We start from the raw sequence: 17,538 nt of genomic DNA, 5'->3' as shown, positions 1-17,538 counted from the left end.
GCCTCGGCGGCGGTCGGGAGCGGGAGGGCGCGTCCCCGCGCCGGGGGCCCCAGCAGAGCAAAACGGGAGCGGCGCCCTCGGGACAACCGCCGCGCTTCCCTCAGCTGTGGGATGCACGGACGGCGCCGCTCCGACACGCGCCGCGGATCCCGGCGGGCTCGCGCTGCGGGCCCCGCCGGTGGGGGCTCGCGGTGGAGGGGGCCAGCGCTCGGCACCGCCAGTACACTCCCATACCCCTCCCATTGTGCCCCTCTGTTGAGGCCGGTCCCCTTCCCCCCCACGCTCCTCCTCGCAGTGAGGCGGCCCGGTCCGGCCCGGCCCCGCTCAGGCCGGCGGGGATCGTGGTCCAGGCGGCCCCGGCGGGGAAAGGGGACCCCGGGGGCGAAGCGAGCTGCCCGGAGGCCCCAGAATGCCAATTCCCTATCGGGATTTGTTTTGCGTCCCGTCCCTCTCGGAGGACGGGCGGTGGGAGGACTGGGCGCACCGCTGGCGATGCCATCTTCTCTGGGGAGAGCCCTGCGGTGGTGGAAACCCAGAAATGTTGAATTTCACGCACCGAGCTTAAGCGTTGTGTTTTATTTTACTCCTCAGGTTTAGAAGTATGGAGCTGTATTTGCAAAGCGACGCAAGCCCCCGGGTACGGGGAGCTGGCGACAAGCATTGTGCTGCAGTGCAGAAGAACGGGTTGTGCGGGCAACAGCGCCGGGGCTTGTCCCCAGCAGCTCCTCCCCGTGCAGAGGCTTCGGCCCTGCCGTGCAGCAAAGGCCCCTGTGGCATGCCCAGCCACAGCACTGCCCCCCTGAAGGAGCAAGGCAGAGAGCCAGTGCTGGCCTGCTCACCACCATGGGAACACGCCGTTCAGTTGCCTCTGCTGGGGTTACTTGCCATAGGCCAGACTTTTTCTGTGCTTCTGCAGCCAGCATCAACCACTTACAGAAGGTTTACCAGAAAGGCCGGCACGCGTGCGTTCGTACACCCACCGCAGGCCTCGCCTCGGCGGGGAGCAGACATGGCCTTAGAAGCTGGGTTTGGCCATGCGGCAGTGCTCACATATTGCCAAGCGTTCAATAATTTCCTGAGCGTTTGACCAGTGCCATCTTGTGGCCTCCTGGGTGGTGTGGGTTTTTTCCATTCTTTGTACAGAGAATGGAGTGCACTTGGGTACTTTATTTTTGCACTTTTGTTCGAAGGAAACCTTCTGTTGCCAGAGTAAGTGGAAGGGGGAGAGTCCGACATCACACGCTTGAAGATGTATAGCTCCTTTCTGGTCATGGAATCTGAATGTCGCGTAATAAACCTGATTTAGCTAAAACTAACACTGGCTCTGCCACTGGTAATGTTCTTTCTCATTTCAAACCAATGTATTTTCATTGTTTTATCTCGTTTCTGAGCAACAGCTTTCACTTAGCATAAAATACTTCATTTCAGTCTTGCAACTAAGCATGCAAAGCCAAGATATTTCATGTGCCTAGTACATTACTTTTTCAAACAAAACTCTCCTTGTCTCTCAAGTCTCATTTCCCTGAGAAAAGTTTTGTTTCCTAAGTATATCTGATTTTGTGGCATTGACGATTTTTCTCCTTTCAGTGTCACTTCTGAAAGAGGCGATAAGCTTAAACTGCCAAGTTTCTGTACGCATGAAAAAGTGTGTGCTCTGCATATCCACATGTCAGAAAAACTGTTTAGAAATGGAGGACTTGATCTACTTTTCTTTCTGTTTATTGATAGTAGGAAGGAAAACTTTGTGCTATGTGGTATTGTCATGGAGACTACAATAAACGTAGCTGTTGCTGCTACAGCTCGCTACTGTTTCTGAACAGCCTGCAGCTGCCTTCTGGCCACAGTGAAACAGTCACATAAAAAATAAAAAAAGCTGCTCTGACTTTTTAGGAATCTGAAGCTCTCAGCAATTTCTTCCCTGAAGAGTTTAAAACCATTTGCAAGTGGCAGCCGCCTTGGTGCGTTGAAGTAATTGTATTTGAAGGCTCTCCTCTAAGCAGAACTCAACTGCCAGCAAGCAGCAGTCACCTGTGAGAGTCAGCAGGTCCACCTAGGTACCATGCTTCAATCACTTGACATGAAGTGGTTTTTCTTCCTTGCAGAGCGTAAGTGCTCTTGTTAACATCTCCAGATTTGTTTGATTTTAAAAATCTGATGGTTGGTTTGAAGCTTGTGTGCACCAAGAATGTTATCCTCAATCTAGCAGTGGCACAAAGTGACACAGAGGGAGGTGATGATGTTTGGGAGAAGAGCGCTTGTGCTCAATAAAATTATGAAAGTGTGTTGTTGAGGTTCATACTCTGGGCTGCCGTTCGGGTGGTTTGGGAATGAGGATTGTGCATGCTGGGTGCCTTGTGGTCGGGTGCCAGATGCTCAGAAATTAACACCAAGTTGTCGGGAGGTTCTGTAACAAATGTTTAGCTGGTGGACTTTGAAGGGTGTTATGCTCACATCTGCTTACGGAGGATGTTTTCGTTGTTTGGCATCAGTCATACGCCATGTGTCATATCAGGTTGTGTACATGGGAAGTGCCTTGGCCAAAGGTGACAAAACGCTGGGATCACCCTGGCAGTACGAAATGACCTCGCTCCGCTCTGCTAATACATGCATGGGGTCGTCTTCCTTTTGCGTGGTCATCTTTGCAGTGTGCTATTTCTAATCAAACCCTAGAGTTTTCTGTCCCTGTGGGAAATTGCTCTCTTTCTGTGGAGAACCTAGGAAAAAAGCCCACAGCACAATGTGGATGAAATCCCTTGGGATGTCCACTAGGCTTGGTGGGGTAGCAGGAGATAATTTCACTGTGCTTCTGCAAATAGCCCTCTTCTGAGGGTATTTTAAGAACTGGCAGGTTTGGGGTCCCTGGCGGGATGAAGGGGATGAGCGTACCTCCCCCATTACTGCATTTTTAAGTGCACATTTCTAAGCGAGAGATCTCAGCTGCAGTTTGTTCCAGCTGTGGCACTATGTGTTGTGCGGAGGTTTTGAGCTGTGTTCTGCTCTTGACTCTACCTTGGTCTCTGCCTTCAATCACCTCTCAGCATTGTTACTCTTCCTGATCTCAACAAGAACATGTTTCCACTCTCTGAAGAACTTGCTGTATATGGCAGCAGCAGTATTTTATCTTACATTGGTTTCGTTAAGCTGTTTCCAGTTTACATTTTAGCTTTCTTGCATTGTTTTAAAAACAGGCTCAATTGTTTGGGTTGTATGTGATGTGCCAGCACACAACAAACCAAAACAAGGAGTATTTAGATTACTTCAAGAGGATTATATGCAAAGATAGGCAAACTGAAGTAAATTAGTATAGATTCACATGTTGGTATGGCTTTGTGTTTAAATTTAAAGTACACTTTGCTATGTGCTTGGAATCACCAACAGAAAAGCTGCAGGTTTCTCACTTACTGAAAGTTCTGCTAAATGTTTCCAAAAGTTGTTTGCAGAGGTGACAGCGCATGCAGACTTTGTAAGAACAGTGCAAGCAGAGTTAAGTTGAACTACCACATCGAGTCTAACAAAACAGTTCAAGCTGACCTTGCTCATGAGACAACAAAAAGTGTCTTAAGGAGAAATAATAATTATCGAAGAGTAAAGAATGGTTTAATTCAAAGGCTGTTTAACCTCCGATAGTTCTGGCAAACATTAATAGAACCCTACCCTAATTCTGTTTGTAGATTGCCTCAACAAGGGGTACTTTCAAAATGTGGTTGGATGTCGTATCTAAGAATATTCATCAGCAAAGGGAATGGAAGAAGCATATAATCTCAATAATTTTTATATAATAATTCAGTGGTAAAGTGAAGTCATGCAATCAAATCTTTGTAAATACTGAGAATATGGACTAAAGATGGTTTAAGCATATTAATAAATTACCGTGCTTTTCTTTGCCCAGGTCCCTGTGTTCAGCTTAACACACCCAAGTGGGGAAGTCATATTGTGCAAAAAAAGTTTCCCCGGGCAATGCTAAACTTCTGATGTGAGAGCCTGGGAGAACAGCTCTGGGTCTTGGTCCCATGCTCAGGGACTTTGACCTGCTCAGTGGGTCAGATCAGGTCCCTCTTCTGTATCGCGTGGCCTTTGCATAGAGAGCTGGGGTGCGGCTTTTACCTTATGCATTTTTAGCTTTCAAGTTGCAGACAAATGTTTGTAACTTGGGTATAATAGTATCTTGAAATTAATCTTTATTAGTTAATATTTTAATTTGTGTGTATTCACCTCTAGCCACAATCATTGGGACAGTCTTACAAACCCTCAAATCCATAAAACCTCCCTCAGTTGTCAGAATGTTTGGCTTCTTGTATAGTTCCCAGTTGTATCAGACATAAAAATGATAATGGTTTAGGAGGAGAAGAGCCTTTTTTCTACCTCTCTTTGGTCAGTCGAATATTGTGTTTCAGAGATTCACAGGGTAAGCTGGTCCCCTGTGCTTGATGGAGTCTTTGTTTTCTGCGCCTTATCTGTGCTCTGGAGGGCTGTTGGATGTACTCTTGCTGTTGATCATCTCTTTTCCAACGGTAGATGGCAATAGTCATTCATGGGTAAAGCGTGAGAGTAGAACTCGGTGCATTACAGGATTTGATGTGCAAGTAAAATCAGTCCTGGGTAGGAGTGTAATTGAAACTGTTCGTAAAAACTTTGTCTTTTTTTCGGGTACGGGTAAACTGCCATTGAATAGAAAACTTTGTGATTTAAATAATTTTTTTTTTTAATAGAAACCAGTTCAAAGCAAAGATTTTCAAAGATGCTATTTAAGTTTCACAGGGAAGTACTATAATGAATTGTCATTCCTACGTAAAAACGTTTTTCGAAATGCATTTTTCAAGTGATTAAGGAATGTTGGTTAACACTAGATTTTTTTTATTCCTTTTCAAGTTTGCCCAAAATGGTAGCAATTTCAGCTTATGTTTGGTTGAGAAACTAATTAAAACATATCTTTACACAAATGAGTTTTATTTCCTATCTATACGCTTTAGGATTCACCTTGACAAATTAGTTTGTCACCTTGGCTGCTTGAAAATAGTGTCAGAGATCAGCATTTGCAGATCTTCGATTTTACTTTTGCCTCTAAAAATGCGTTGTATAATTTGAAACCAGATGTGCAAATGTCACCCGTTCTGGTATTCAGCAGTGTGTTGTAGGATAAATTGCTTTCCACATTTCTTGTTTATTAAAAAAAATTATTGTTTGCTTTTGTGGAATATATACTTTGTTTCCCAAAAGTGAACTTGGGAGTTATGTATGTGGGGAAGGTAATCATCTATAACAAAGTTATAGCCGAGTCACAAGACTTTTGGGAATTTTACAGCTGCAAACCAAAGTTCTCATGCATTATCATGCCATTCTGTTTTGCAATGATAACAAGTTTAAAGGCTAGAATTTCTCTGTTTTTATTGAAAAGATAATCAGACTTTTGTACAGTAATGATGGAATATTGGCAGCTGTGATAGTTTCATAGAAAATGTTTTAGTGCTGCAATTAGTATTTTAATAAGGTTGTTTCTTAGTATTGTATTGTTATTATCTGAATTGTACAGTTGGACAATTCATTGTGCTCTATGGGGGACAAAATAAGGCAGAAAGGATAGAAACTAACTGAAACAAAGTGACAGAGGGGATTTGGTCCCAAGACTGCTACTGACTCCAGATGTGCCCTTCCGAGCTTCTTAGATTCTTCATCTATGAAATGACGATAACGATACTGACCTCCTATTGATGTTGTGGATGAGCAGTGCTAAGCCATACTGTTCCCTAATCCTATTGCCCTGGGCAATAGACCCACAGAGCTGTATTGTTTCTGGAGAGGCCAGGCTCTTCATGCATAAAACTGTCTTCTAGGTTGCAACTTTCAGGATGGGGAAAATTTACCAAGTCCACATGCTTAAACCGTTTCTCTCTGGTTCAGCCTCTGAGCCTCCTAAAGAGCAGAATTCCATCACTTCTTTCATCACTCTAATATTCCTTTAAACAACTGTATCATGGGATCTATTGTACTTAGCTATAGTATGTCTACCGTGTAGCCCATGTTTTTCATCACAGGAAGCAGCTTGAACTGCTTATAACACATGGAGTACACATTTGTCTTGTTTTAGAACAGCTTTATATCGTTCAGCTGGCTTTACAGCCTCTTCTGTGTCTAAAGATAAGTATGTTTAAGTATAATCCTGAAGTTTTAATCTTCTGCATCTTCAGTCCACACTTTAGTTACCATTTCATACTATGCTTCTCCAGGCAGCTTTGAACAACCTTAGCTTGACAATTAAGGGAGTGAGCTGGCAAAACTTCTAGTTTCTCTCTCTTTCCTTTCACTCTCATCTTGTATTCTCTAAGGTACACGTCTTTATCTACATGTTTCCAAGAAGGTGTTCAATTAATAACTCAGATAAGTCAGAGCTGATATGATCTTTTCATGTATTAATTTAACTCTTCCTTTCAAACAGAGTGCCAGAAAATCACTGTTTTCATGTTTTCTCTATTTATTCTGGCTGGATTTTTTTACTGAAGTTGCATGCTGTAGTCCTTTGATTCTGCTCCCAAGAAATTATCAGGGATTACAGTAGTGGCCTTACAGGTAATGGGGGGTTCTCACTGATGTTTTCAATAGCACTTTTCTTCTGTATCAATGTTGGTTTTAGATTGGTTTTATTTATAGCAAAAAGTAAACCCACGGACTTGGCCATACCAGATATAGAAATATTAGGTGTTTTTTTACTCAGTTTCTCATGTGTGTTTGTGGGTTTTTTTCTGACAACAAGAATGATGCAACACAGCTGATGCGTGCAACAAAATTAATTTTTAGTGGAGACAATCACAAGACTTGTTCAAAGGCAGAGGTTCATTTGTCCATTTGTGCTAGTCATTTAGCAGTTACAGAAAGCAGTGTTCTTTCATTAGACATGAATGACAATATGTTTAGTTTCCATCTGTGTCGGTCTTGCAGCAGGTTTAAACTTGTGATAACAGTTAAGCTGAATTGGTATTATAAAAATTCCTCTTGACTCTTGTTGGCAGTTTAAATGCATCTGGTCCCAAGAAGAATCTACATCATTGTCAATGTGAGCTGGGAGATAGATAGAGAAAACCACAGTCACTCTTAGCTAGGACTGGAGATGGGGAGACCCATCTCCACAGAACAGCAGGTTGTTTAGTGAACATGAAATGAATGAATTTCACTGAGAAAATGGGCAACCAAATAGCTAAACCATGAAGTTCTGTACTGAAAAAAAGTCTTTAAAACCCATCTCAGGGAGCCTTTTCTATTTTGTTTATTAGAGGTAAAGATTATTTTTGGTTTTAATATGAAAACAGTATGATGAAATATTTTACAAATTTCTATTCCAATGGCTTATAAATCGGTGTTCTAATTGCATTCAGAGAGAGCAGCAACCATGAATCTGAAGCTATCCAAATGGATGGGAAATCCTGGTAAATGACAAGTGGACTTTTGCTCCTGATTTTCCTTGTGAAAGTGCAAGAACCTTTCCATGAACAATTTGCCTGAACTAAAGGTATAGAACCTACATGTAATGTTATCTAGTACAGAAATTGTTATGCAGTACAGAAAAAAATTACCCATTAATCAGCTTTTCAAAATCATCCATTTTTCTACCAAGTTGATTTATCATTCCCCAGTCAGAGGATGTTCCATACTGATTTTTTCCTTGGGAGTGCCATTTTTAATATAGCAGACTTGTATCAGCAGGACAGAAAGTTGGTTTACATCCAGTGGGAATCATAAACACATGTGGACTAATAGTTAAATTCCTGATTCTGTGATTAATATTGACCATTGTTTTAGTTATCAATCTTTTTCATGGAAATCTTGTAAGTATAAAGTCCAAGTTTGATGTAGGGATACTGTAGTTCTGGAATATTTCCAGCATTTTGCTTCTATTTTCAAGTTTATCTCAGCAGTATACCACTGAAACAGATGACGTGAAGCCGCAGGTCACTTGCTTGCTTGCAAGCCTGCTGTGTCACAGGGCTTGGCTACAGCACGGTAATGTTAAACTCTTTCAAAATACAGTTCAGACTTGTAATATAAGACAGTTCAAATCATGATTTAAGTGGGTTTCTTGACTGTAAGTTCTGGCCAAGTGTTACAGATAGTTCAGGAATACAGTTTAAAGAAAAAACTATTTCAAGAAGGAAGAATACTTAAAAAGGTGAGAGCCTACCTTCTTGAAGCCAAGTCCTGCAACACTTCTGTTTTTTTTTAGTGAGGGCTTCAAGTGTTTTCCATCTTAAGACGTGTGCAAGGTAAAATGTGCCTTTTAAATGAGACCTTTCTAATAAATAAGAGGTATGTAAGTTCATTGGTTGAAGACTTGAGAACCAGATTTGAAATCCAAAGGACATGCAGTTGAATGCTCATTGGTAGAAAGACAGATATTGGGCTGTCTACAGATTCCTAAGGACCATGTACTGCTTGCCAAGGAGATATACATATTGACAGTGTTCCTTAAAGGCATGTTTCAAGGGCAAAATTAAAACATTTCCGTAGGGTGTAGCCATCAATCACCAGAAGGATGTTCTCATACAGCAAGTACAACACAGTATAGCTTTCCAGTGACCTTAACACACCAGCCAACATAGGAGCTGCTATAGTAATTACAGATTACATTAAGTATCAAGTAAAAGCCAACAGCCAACTACTAGGCAAACCTTTTATGCATTATTAAAATCATATCCTTCCCAGAAGAATCAAACTAATAAAATTGAATTCAATAATGCAATCAGTAAAAAGCAGGTTTAAAAAAAAATAATCTCCTTTGCTGATAATGTCCCAAGAAATCCTGTGTTTTATATAATGCCTAATATACATAAGTGTGGAAATAATCCCTCAGGTATATTAACAGTTTCAGTTGCACATTCTCTGAGACTGCCTTGAATTTTACATAATTACATTTTATTAAGAAATAATTGTTATGTATCAAGTGTGCATTGCACTTAAAGATTAAAGACTGTGGTTACCTAATATTTCAGCAATTAAAATATAGACAATCTTAGAAAGTATGAAATTGGAGGGATTTGCTCTTACATACTAAGAGGCTAGTTCTCCTTCCTGAGCAACTGGCTGAGACTGTTTGTTACAGGTGCTGGAAAACAAAAAATAGGGATTTGACATGAAAAAAGGAGGAAGGAAAAAACACTTTGTATGGAAACAGACCAGAGTTCACTGCTAGCATTTCTGATAAATCACTTATCGCTGGATATATCATGTATTGGGTCCCCTTAAAGGAGCCCTAGTGGGCCTGACGTTCAGACCAAAAGTTTCTGAAAACTTGGCATTTTGAGGAATTGTCAGAATAAGATATTTTCTGTCTGGGCCAAGAGAGTATGTTTTGTTATGTAGCAGAACCTGGGTTCCCTGCTTCTGAGAACTGACACCATACAGCAGCTGCTTTTGTGAGGTTATTTGTCAGTCTTTGATTTTTAGAAAAAGGTATATGCTATTCCCATATATCATATACAAAATTTAGAAGAAAGTTAATATTGAACAATATTGTACCACTAGGTGAGTGCTTTGTTTCTGTGAGCCTGAAGGGTCCAAGACCCGGCTGTAAAGCTGTCAGCAAGTGAGTTGAGAATGCACCAAACATCTAGAACATGGCTTGAAGCAGAATGTGGCGCAGGTTCTCTGAGTAGGTGGTAAACCGATTGAAAATAAATAAGACCAGGATAAATCAGTTTCGTGACAATGTATTTTACACAGAGAACATCACAGTTGCAAAAATCTAGCTCTTCAATCATTAGCTGGCACAGTGGTACAAAAGCCCAGCCCCAGCCATGCCTAAATGAGGAATTCCGTGCTTATTTTTCCTTCAGTTCTCCCAAACGGATAAGAAATGTGGCAACTTTTGTGCATCAGGTCACAGCTCTTACCTAAAGCAAGAAGTGCTGCCTGGTCTGTTCCTATTGATGGGCATGAAAATACTGCTTCCAGTAGGACTTAACTCAGAGTTTGTCATTCTTAATTTAGGCAGTTTGTTAGCTACTCTAGATCTGGATGTAGTCTTAGTTATGGCTTTTGAATCAAAGTTGGCCTAATAAATTCTATTTTTACTTTTTAAAAGTCAGATTGCTTATTTAAAAACCAAAGCGTAGGTTCCTATTTTTTTAAAAACAAAACCAAACCTCTCCCCCCTGACCCTAGTCTTTATTGTTTGCTGTCTCAGAAAACTTGCCTGAAGCAGAAAATGGATCAAGGAGTAGCAGTACAGCAGGCCAAAGTCAGCCCCTGTGCCGGTCTGGTGCAAGAGTTGGAGGTGTGCCTACTGAAACTGGGGCTGAATTTGCTCCTCTATCTTCGTTGTGTGAGTAGAGATTCTGTTTCAGTACTTCAGAGGCACCCAAAAAAACTTTGTAATTGATGTTTTCCACTCATGTTCTTTCTCTGGTGGTTCTGTATTTTGGTTGAGTCGTGTTTCCCCAGCTTTCAGATGTATGCTCGAATGCTGGAAAAACTCACTTTCATGCATAATGAAAAAGGAAAAGTTACAGAGGAGGAATTTATTGGCTAGAGTCTCCATTCCTGCTCTATATCTTTCTCCACAAGCTCCCACAGCAAGTGAGCGGTAGAGCCAAGAATAGAACACCACTTCTCTGACACCCAGTCCAGTGCCTTAACCCCTGCCTCCCGTGAGAAATTTTGTTTTGGTTTTCTGTACGGTGCAAAGATAAGATCACACTTTATTTTGGTGCATAAATTGATCTCTAGGGAGAATGAATAAGGTTGGGAAATAGCCAGAGAATAACACAATGTAAATAGTGAAACATAAGGAGGTTATATATATAACTCTATAGCATCTCAGACTGCTGTGTGTCTAGATAGAATTAATTAAAAATTATATGAAGTATTCGAGTTCTTTCCAGTTTGAGCACACAAGGTCTTCTTCAGAGAGAAAGCAGGATTTCTTTTGCTCAGCTGGGTTTTCTTTGAGACCAATCAATGAAGGTGCCTGTAAGGTACAGGTGCTTTTCCACTCTGGCAGTACTTGCTTTGTTGGGATGATAGCAGGTGTTGTGTTGCCTGTTTGGGGACAGCAAATGAATTTGGAAAAAGATGAGTTAGCATGGATTGACAAATGCATTCTAACTGCAAAGCATAGCTGTTATTACAGATTGACTATAATAAGGAGTAGCATGTGTAAACTTAGCATGGGATTGTTAATATGAAACATTTAACTACATGCAGTACTCACAATTGATAAAGAGTGGTTTCTGGAAGTGCTGACTCAGCACCCCTGACTTCTGAAACAGCCACTCCTCTAAGCTTCGTTAAGCAAAGTGTACCCTCTCCAAAATACCCAGCTGTGCCAAACTGACAGGGGAACTCTATCCTTTGGTTCGGTGTCCACCAAACCTTCCATGAGAGGCATGACTGCAGCTGTGCTGTGTTAGTCAGCATCTTTTCAGGATTTCTCCTCCAGAAAGACTGAGTTTTGACGTATCAGGGAGTTATCACCTTGCACTTATTTTCAGCCAACATAAGAACTTCTCTTTTCCTTTCCCAACATGTGAACAAGAGGCAAGTGCTAAGTGCCACAGGTGAAAGCTGTATCCCGCCTCACTTTGAAAAGCATACAGGTTTGAATAATAAATATTTGTGAAAGATTTATTTCCAAAATCTCTTTACACATCATGAATGAGTGTGTATGTATGTGCAGGGAATAGAGATTGCTGTGAAAGGCTAGAAAAGAGATCATGGTAGCTTTCTGTCTGTGTTCTGTAGCCATGCTCATTGCTTTAATGCAGCATTTGCAATTCAAACTGCTGAAATGCATTGGAAAATGACCCTGTGTTATTTTAGGCACCTAGCAGTGAGGATGCACAAACAAGTTGCTGGGGATAAGCATGACCTTACAGCACCACTTCCACTCATGGCAAAACAAAACATTTGCCTTGCTCACCGGCTAGAAATGATTGGGAATTTTTTGGCAGTGCTTAACACTCGGGAACTCTTTATTTCTCACCACTGAAACATTTTGTGGGAACATGCCAGTTTCAGTGAAACTTCTGTAACAAAAAGCTTGTTTTCAGGCTAGAATGTAGAGGGAGTGTGCTCTAACCCTAATCCACCTGTCTGAGAAGAAGGATTTAGCCCCCAAAGTCTTCACATTCCAGGAGAGCCCTAGTTCTGGCTTATGATGTTGTTAGACTGCTCTTTCCCTGTGCTTTTGTAAAAACAAACAACAAACCCCAAACAATAAACAAATCCTACTTCTAAGTTCATCTTGTTGCAATTGGGAAGGCTTTTGAAATTTTGAAATTATTTCTGGGATGGGAAAAATTATTTTTCTTCTCTTTCAACTTTGCACCTCACCACTCCATCATGAATTTTGCATTTGAGATTTTCCTCTTGATGAATGAGCTCTCAGCCATAAAGACTGCTGCAAACTAGGCTCAAGGACTTCCCTGAAAAATGAAAACCAAAAGGCTAAGCCAGAGTTACCTTAGGAAATGTGAGGAAGGAGAAAAATGAGATCTTCACTCTCCTGCTTCTGCTTTAGGGTTTTGTTGTTCATTTTTCAGCCAGAGTCTCCTACTTCAGGTGCTGGCTGCTCTTGCTCAGACAGGAGACGTGGGTAGAGCGTCTCTGTGTTACCAGGGAGGGTCTCCTGGGTTCGGAGCTGCCGTGGGCTGCAGCATCCCCAGGCACTGGCAAGCTCTGATGGCTCTGCTGTAACTGATCCCTTCATGGATGCTGTGCCTGCCACACTAAGGGAAGCCACAGATTGACTTGGCTTATCACCTTCACGGTCTTTGCTGGTTACAACAGTTAGAAATGCCAGCTACACTGTAAAATAAACAAATAGAAATTTCATCTCTTGTTCTTTCTGGAACTGATGTCTATTGTTATTTAATGCTTCCTGCAGTTGTGGCTGTGATTTTTTTTGTTTTGGTCATTATCTGTGTAACAACTGAAAGAGCTGAATTTTGACTTCAGATAAGTGTGAGATGACTACTGTTTGTACTCTGCCTTCTTCCAGGCAGCAGATACCAAAAGGCTGTTCATCTAGGCTGCACAGTTGTCAAAGAACTTGTGGTGATATGTTTACATGATGATGTATCAAAGTGAGAAAATAAATCTTACAAATCACTACTCAGTGTGTGCATCCTCCTCTGGGAAGATGCTGGGGGGAAAAATGGTTGAACATCTGTTTAGAGTGTGCTATTAGACTGTGCATATATTATGGTGATGAGTGCAGAATGAAAGAAACAATATAGAAAAGCAAATGGGAATATTTCAGAAAGTTTTACAAAGATGTTCTGGAAAAGGACTGTTTGGTAGTCAAAGTATCATGACACTGTGCTTGATGGCTTGCATCTAGAACAGTAGGGCTTTAGTATATGTTGTGTTTAAGTGTAATTGAAATCTTTTGGGATTCTATATCTAGCAGAAAGTTCTGAGCAATGGTATCTGTACTTGCGTCCTGAGCACAAGTCTCAACATATAGCATATAAGAGAGTAATTCCTATCTGATGTGGAAGGAATTGAGCACACTCGACTTCTGTCAGCTGTAAGTGCTGTCTGTAGATGCCCTGTATTGATGAAAGGTGTTGGATGATATGGCTTTCATATAAGGCTCCACAAATTGAAATAGCAGTGCTCTAACAAATTCTTCCTTCTAATGTCTCTTAGCAATAGCTGTCAAATCAACTACAAATACAGTTGTATAAAATGTGTCTGTGCATTCCCTCTTTAATACTGATGGGTCCTGTGCAAAAAGTAATTTGAAAATACCTTCCAAAGAGAATAAATGTGGTTTATCTCATCCAGGGTGGAAGCCTTAAACAGATATCCCAGTGAAAGATTGCAGCAGAGCAGGATACTTGCTGGGCACTGGAGGGCAAAGGAAGCAAAAGAAATAACAGTTTTTCTGAATTATTTTTGTGGGTACCTCAAATTTGCTTCTGACAAACTGTTTATTTCACTTTTTTATTTTAAGAAATTGAAAGCATTTTTCATTTCTACACTGTTTTTATTCTGTCTTTGAACTGTGAACCTGATTGTTTTAATTCAGCAGGGACGGGCGGATGGAGTTTTTTGGTTTGGTACAATAAACATGCTCTAACTACCCATCATTTTCGGTTCCCTGCTCTCATAACTCTTGTTCTTTATGTGATGCTATTTGCATCTTAGCTACAGCAGGCATCAAATAAGATGTTTAATTAAAAATGTTAACGGAAGTCCAATTTAAGATCAAAGATGACATGCTATCAGAGATCCAGTACCTTGATACCACAATAATGGGTACCTTAGAAATAGTCAGATGGGTTAGATTAGATAGGAATTTATTTTAGCTTGTTTCCTTTTTCTTAGTACTCATTCTAGAGACTGTGACCTGATGGAAGTTTTAAGAAGAAACAGTAATTTTAAAAGTGAAAAGTAAAAAGCTTTCTGTTTAAACAAATCTGATCAAAAAATGATGGAAGGAGGAAAATGAGACCCTTAGAATATATATGACCAAAAGCATAATAAACATTGACTGGGAGTGTAATCCTGAATGCTAACATAAATTTATTTGTTGTAACAAACATTTAGTCTAATTCGATCTTTGAATGTATTACTGCCAGAAAGAATAGAATTTACAGGCACTAATGTGTTGGTTACTCTTAAAATCCTGCTGTAACTATTGATGCTGATGGTGACTCCCACTGAAAAGACCATTTTAATTATCACTGTCATCCATCTCAGTGAAGTCTCTGCATGTGTATTATTTACAGACCATGCTTTAAACTACTAAATAAGTTGTACACTGAGATGGGAACAAGAGATAATATTATGCTACATTGCCGACAGGGCACAACAACAGGGCGTGAATTTGAGCTCTTGTGAGTTAAGAGCTCGTGATACAACCTTCCGAAGAAAGCAGAGGCCGAGCTAGTTTGCTACATGGCAGTCTGTCTGCACAGCTACTGCTCCCATCTCACAGGATATTAATGACCTCTGAAAAGATGTGAGAACCCTCCACTTCTAATGTAGCCTGCGTTAGTTAATGGAACCAAGTGATGTGGTTTTACCTGTTTACTTTTGTTTTACTTCTGAATTACTTTGATTTTAGATTAAGTAATCTGAATGTCTGTTTGGTGGAGAACAGTTTTTTTTTTTTTTTTCTTTTTTATTCTTTCACACTTAGAAATTATTCTAACAGCTCTTCCGGCTAATAAATCATAACTAGGTTGGTTTCTAATGCGTTTGAGCTACCAGCCAGTATGTGCAGAATGTTATCAGTTTTCATGTGTTACGGATAGGGGAGGTGGAAAAGTGGTTTTAAAATGGTGTTGAGCCACTGCAAAGATTTTCCATTTGCTTCTCAGCCATTGCTGTTGTGCAGTCTTGGGGCTATTGCACTCAAGTGGTAGAGGGTACGCTCTGCCAGGAGGGACACTCTGCAAAGGTTCCTTTGACACCAATGGAACCCAAAAAGCTCTGTACAAAGTGCTGTGATTCCCCCAGACTGCCAAAGGAGCAGCACCACGGCTCCTGCTTACCAACCCCAGCCATCTTTCCCCAAAAAGACTTTAAATGACTTTCCGTTTTTTTTTTTTTTTTTCCTTCTTACCCCAAAGTGGCTTTGGAAACACGTCAGGAATGCAAATAAACGCATAAAAGAGTCAGTCTAATCGGGTGTACAGTTCTCAGAACTTCATCACTCTTCGTTATCTGAAAGACTGCAAATAAGACAGTGAACGCCAGCAGGGCAGAGACGCATTGTCACATTGCAAGTTTCGTGTTAGGAGAGATATTTGTGAATGCTAACAGAAAGCCTAGGATCCAAAATTCAGTATGTGGGTTCGGTCTTGTGAATGAACGCTATTTTTAGAAACTAACTAAATTGAAAAATCCTTAGTTTCCATGCAAATGGACATCTCGTTTAAATTCAGAGGCAAAAAACCCCTGAGGTTAAGTGTTAAGACCCACAACTCAATTTGCATGTTGAGGAATTCAGACTGTAACAGAAGCTTTGTCATGTTAAGGTGAGGTCTTTCCTGTGGCTGTTCAAGTGGGCTCTAAAGACTTTTTAACATGTAGCAGGATATTAAGGGGGGAAGGTCTGACCTACATCCCTTTTTTTCAGACTCACTTCTGCAGGTTTCATCACACTTCCCGTGCCTCGCCCGCGGGATGTTGCTGAGGGCGGGATAGGTGCCCAATTGCCTACACACGATTTCATCAGGAAAGGTATATGATTTATTGCCCTGTAAAGGGTTTTGACATGAAGCCTGTGAAAAGCACTATATAAATGCCAATACAATATAAAACGTCACACAAATACTTTACTCATTAATTCCGACCCTGTGCTTTTGTACTGGGGAGAAATGGGAGTGAAATATGAATGTGTTCCTTATGCTTTAAAGGGAAAAATGGGTTTGTGGATTTGGTAAAGGCTGATGTGTTAACCTGCCTTTGCGGTTCCTTTAAAGACAAGCAGCAAGAAGCCCACTCTCTGCCTGGCTGTGAATGGAAGTAGGTAAAGCACCAACAAAGGGAAACTCCATGTTTGTCCATGATAACAGTCCTTGGTCACGATACTGCTCTCATGACACAAGCAGATGATTTCAGTTCTTTCTCAAAATCTCATTTATTTCAGCGCTGCTAGCTGAAAGCCTTTCTGCCATCACCCCATTACTTTCCACCTCCTTCTCCCCCCCTTCGCCCCCCAATATTTTGTCATGTTATCTTCTTTAAACAGCTTAATAACCACTCCAGCCTTCACGGCATTGGACAGGCCTATTGCAGCCTGTGGCTTCGGTGAAAGAAAACGTCCTTCATGTGTTACTGACCCGGCCGAGCTGAGCAGAGCTCATTCACCATCTGCATTGTGCTGCCCACAGGGGACAGCAGCTCCTCAAAGCCCATGTCTCACCAGTCCTTCCTTCTGGGAAGCCACGGGGGGAGGCCAGGAGGGAAGGGGAACATCACAGCAGAATCCAGAAAACCCAGTTTCACCTTCTGCAAGGATTTTTTAGCCTTGCCTGCTCACTTTGCGTAAGGGGAGCCAGCTTGGCCCTGCTGGGAGAAATGACAACACCCTTGTGCCTAATCAACCAAGGTTTTCCCTCACCAGCTGACCCCTGGCATGGTGGGGCTTCAGGTTTTTTTCAGCCTTCATACATACCTTTAACTATTGTTGAGTACTGAGTAAAATTTACTGCATTCCTTCATTTGGATTTCACATTGCTCTTCAAATTCCTCCCCCCTTCTGTGTTTCTCCGTGATTTTGATTGTTTCTATTTTTGCTTTTAATAGGATGTTCACTTTCTGCTGATCTCTGCTGACATTTTTCCCTTTTGATTTACAGTACTATTAATTCCCCTCTCTTCAATGTTTTGTCTACATTCAGCATGTTTGGTTTTCTCTGGTGGCCTGTAATTACTTCCCCTCCCCCACCCCTTTAATTTTGCCAATTACTTGTCCGCTGATGCTCCTTTAAGAGCAAGACATACTGGGGTAATCTCTTGAGGATATGACTTTTTTGGCCAGAGCTCAGGTTGAGGGTATCGGTTGTACCTCTCTTTGGTCAATGCTCGATGAGTG

The sequence above is a fragment of the Strigops habroptila genome, chromosome 8 (genome assembly GCF_004027225.2).
Source record: "Strigops habroptila isolate Jane chromosome 8, bStrHab1.2.pri, whole genome shotgun sequence".
Classification (NCBI taxonomy): domain Eukaryota; kingdom Metazoa; phylum Chordata; class Aves; order Psittaciformes; family Psittacidae; genus Strigops; species Strigops habroptila.
Note: the sequence above shows the minus strand (reverse complement) of the source record.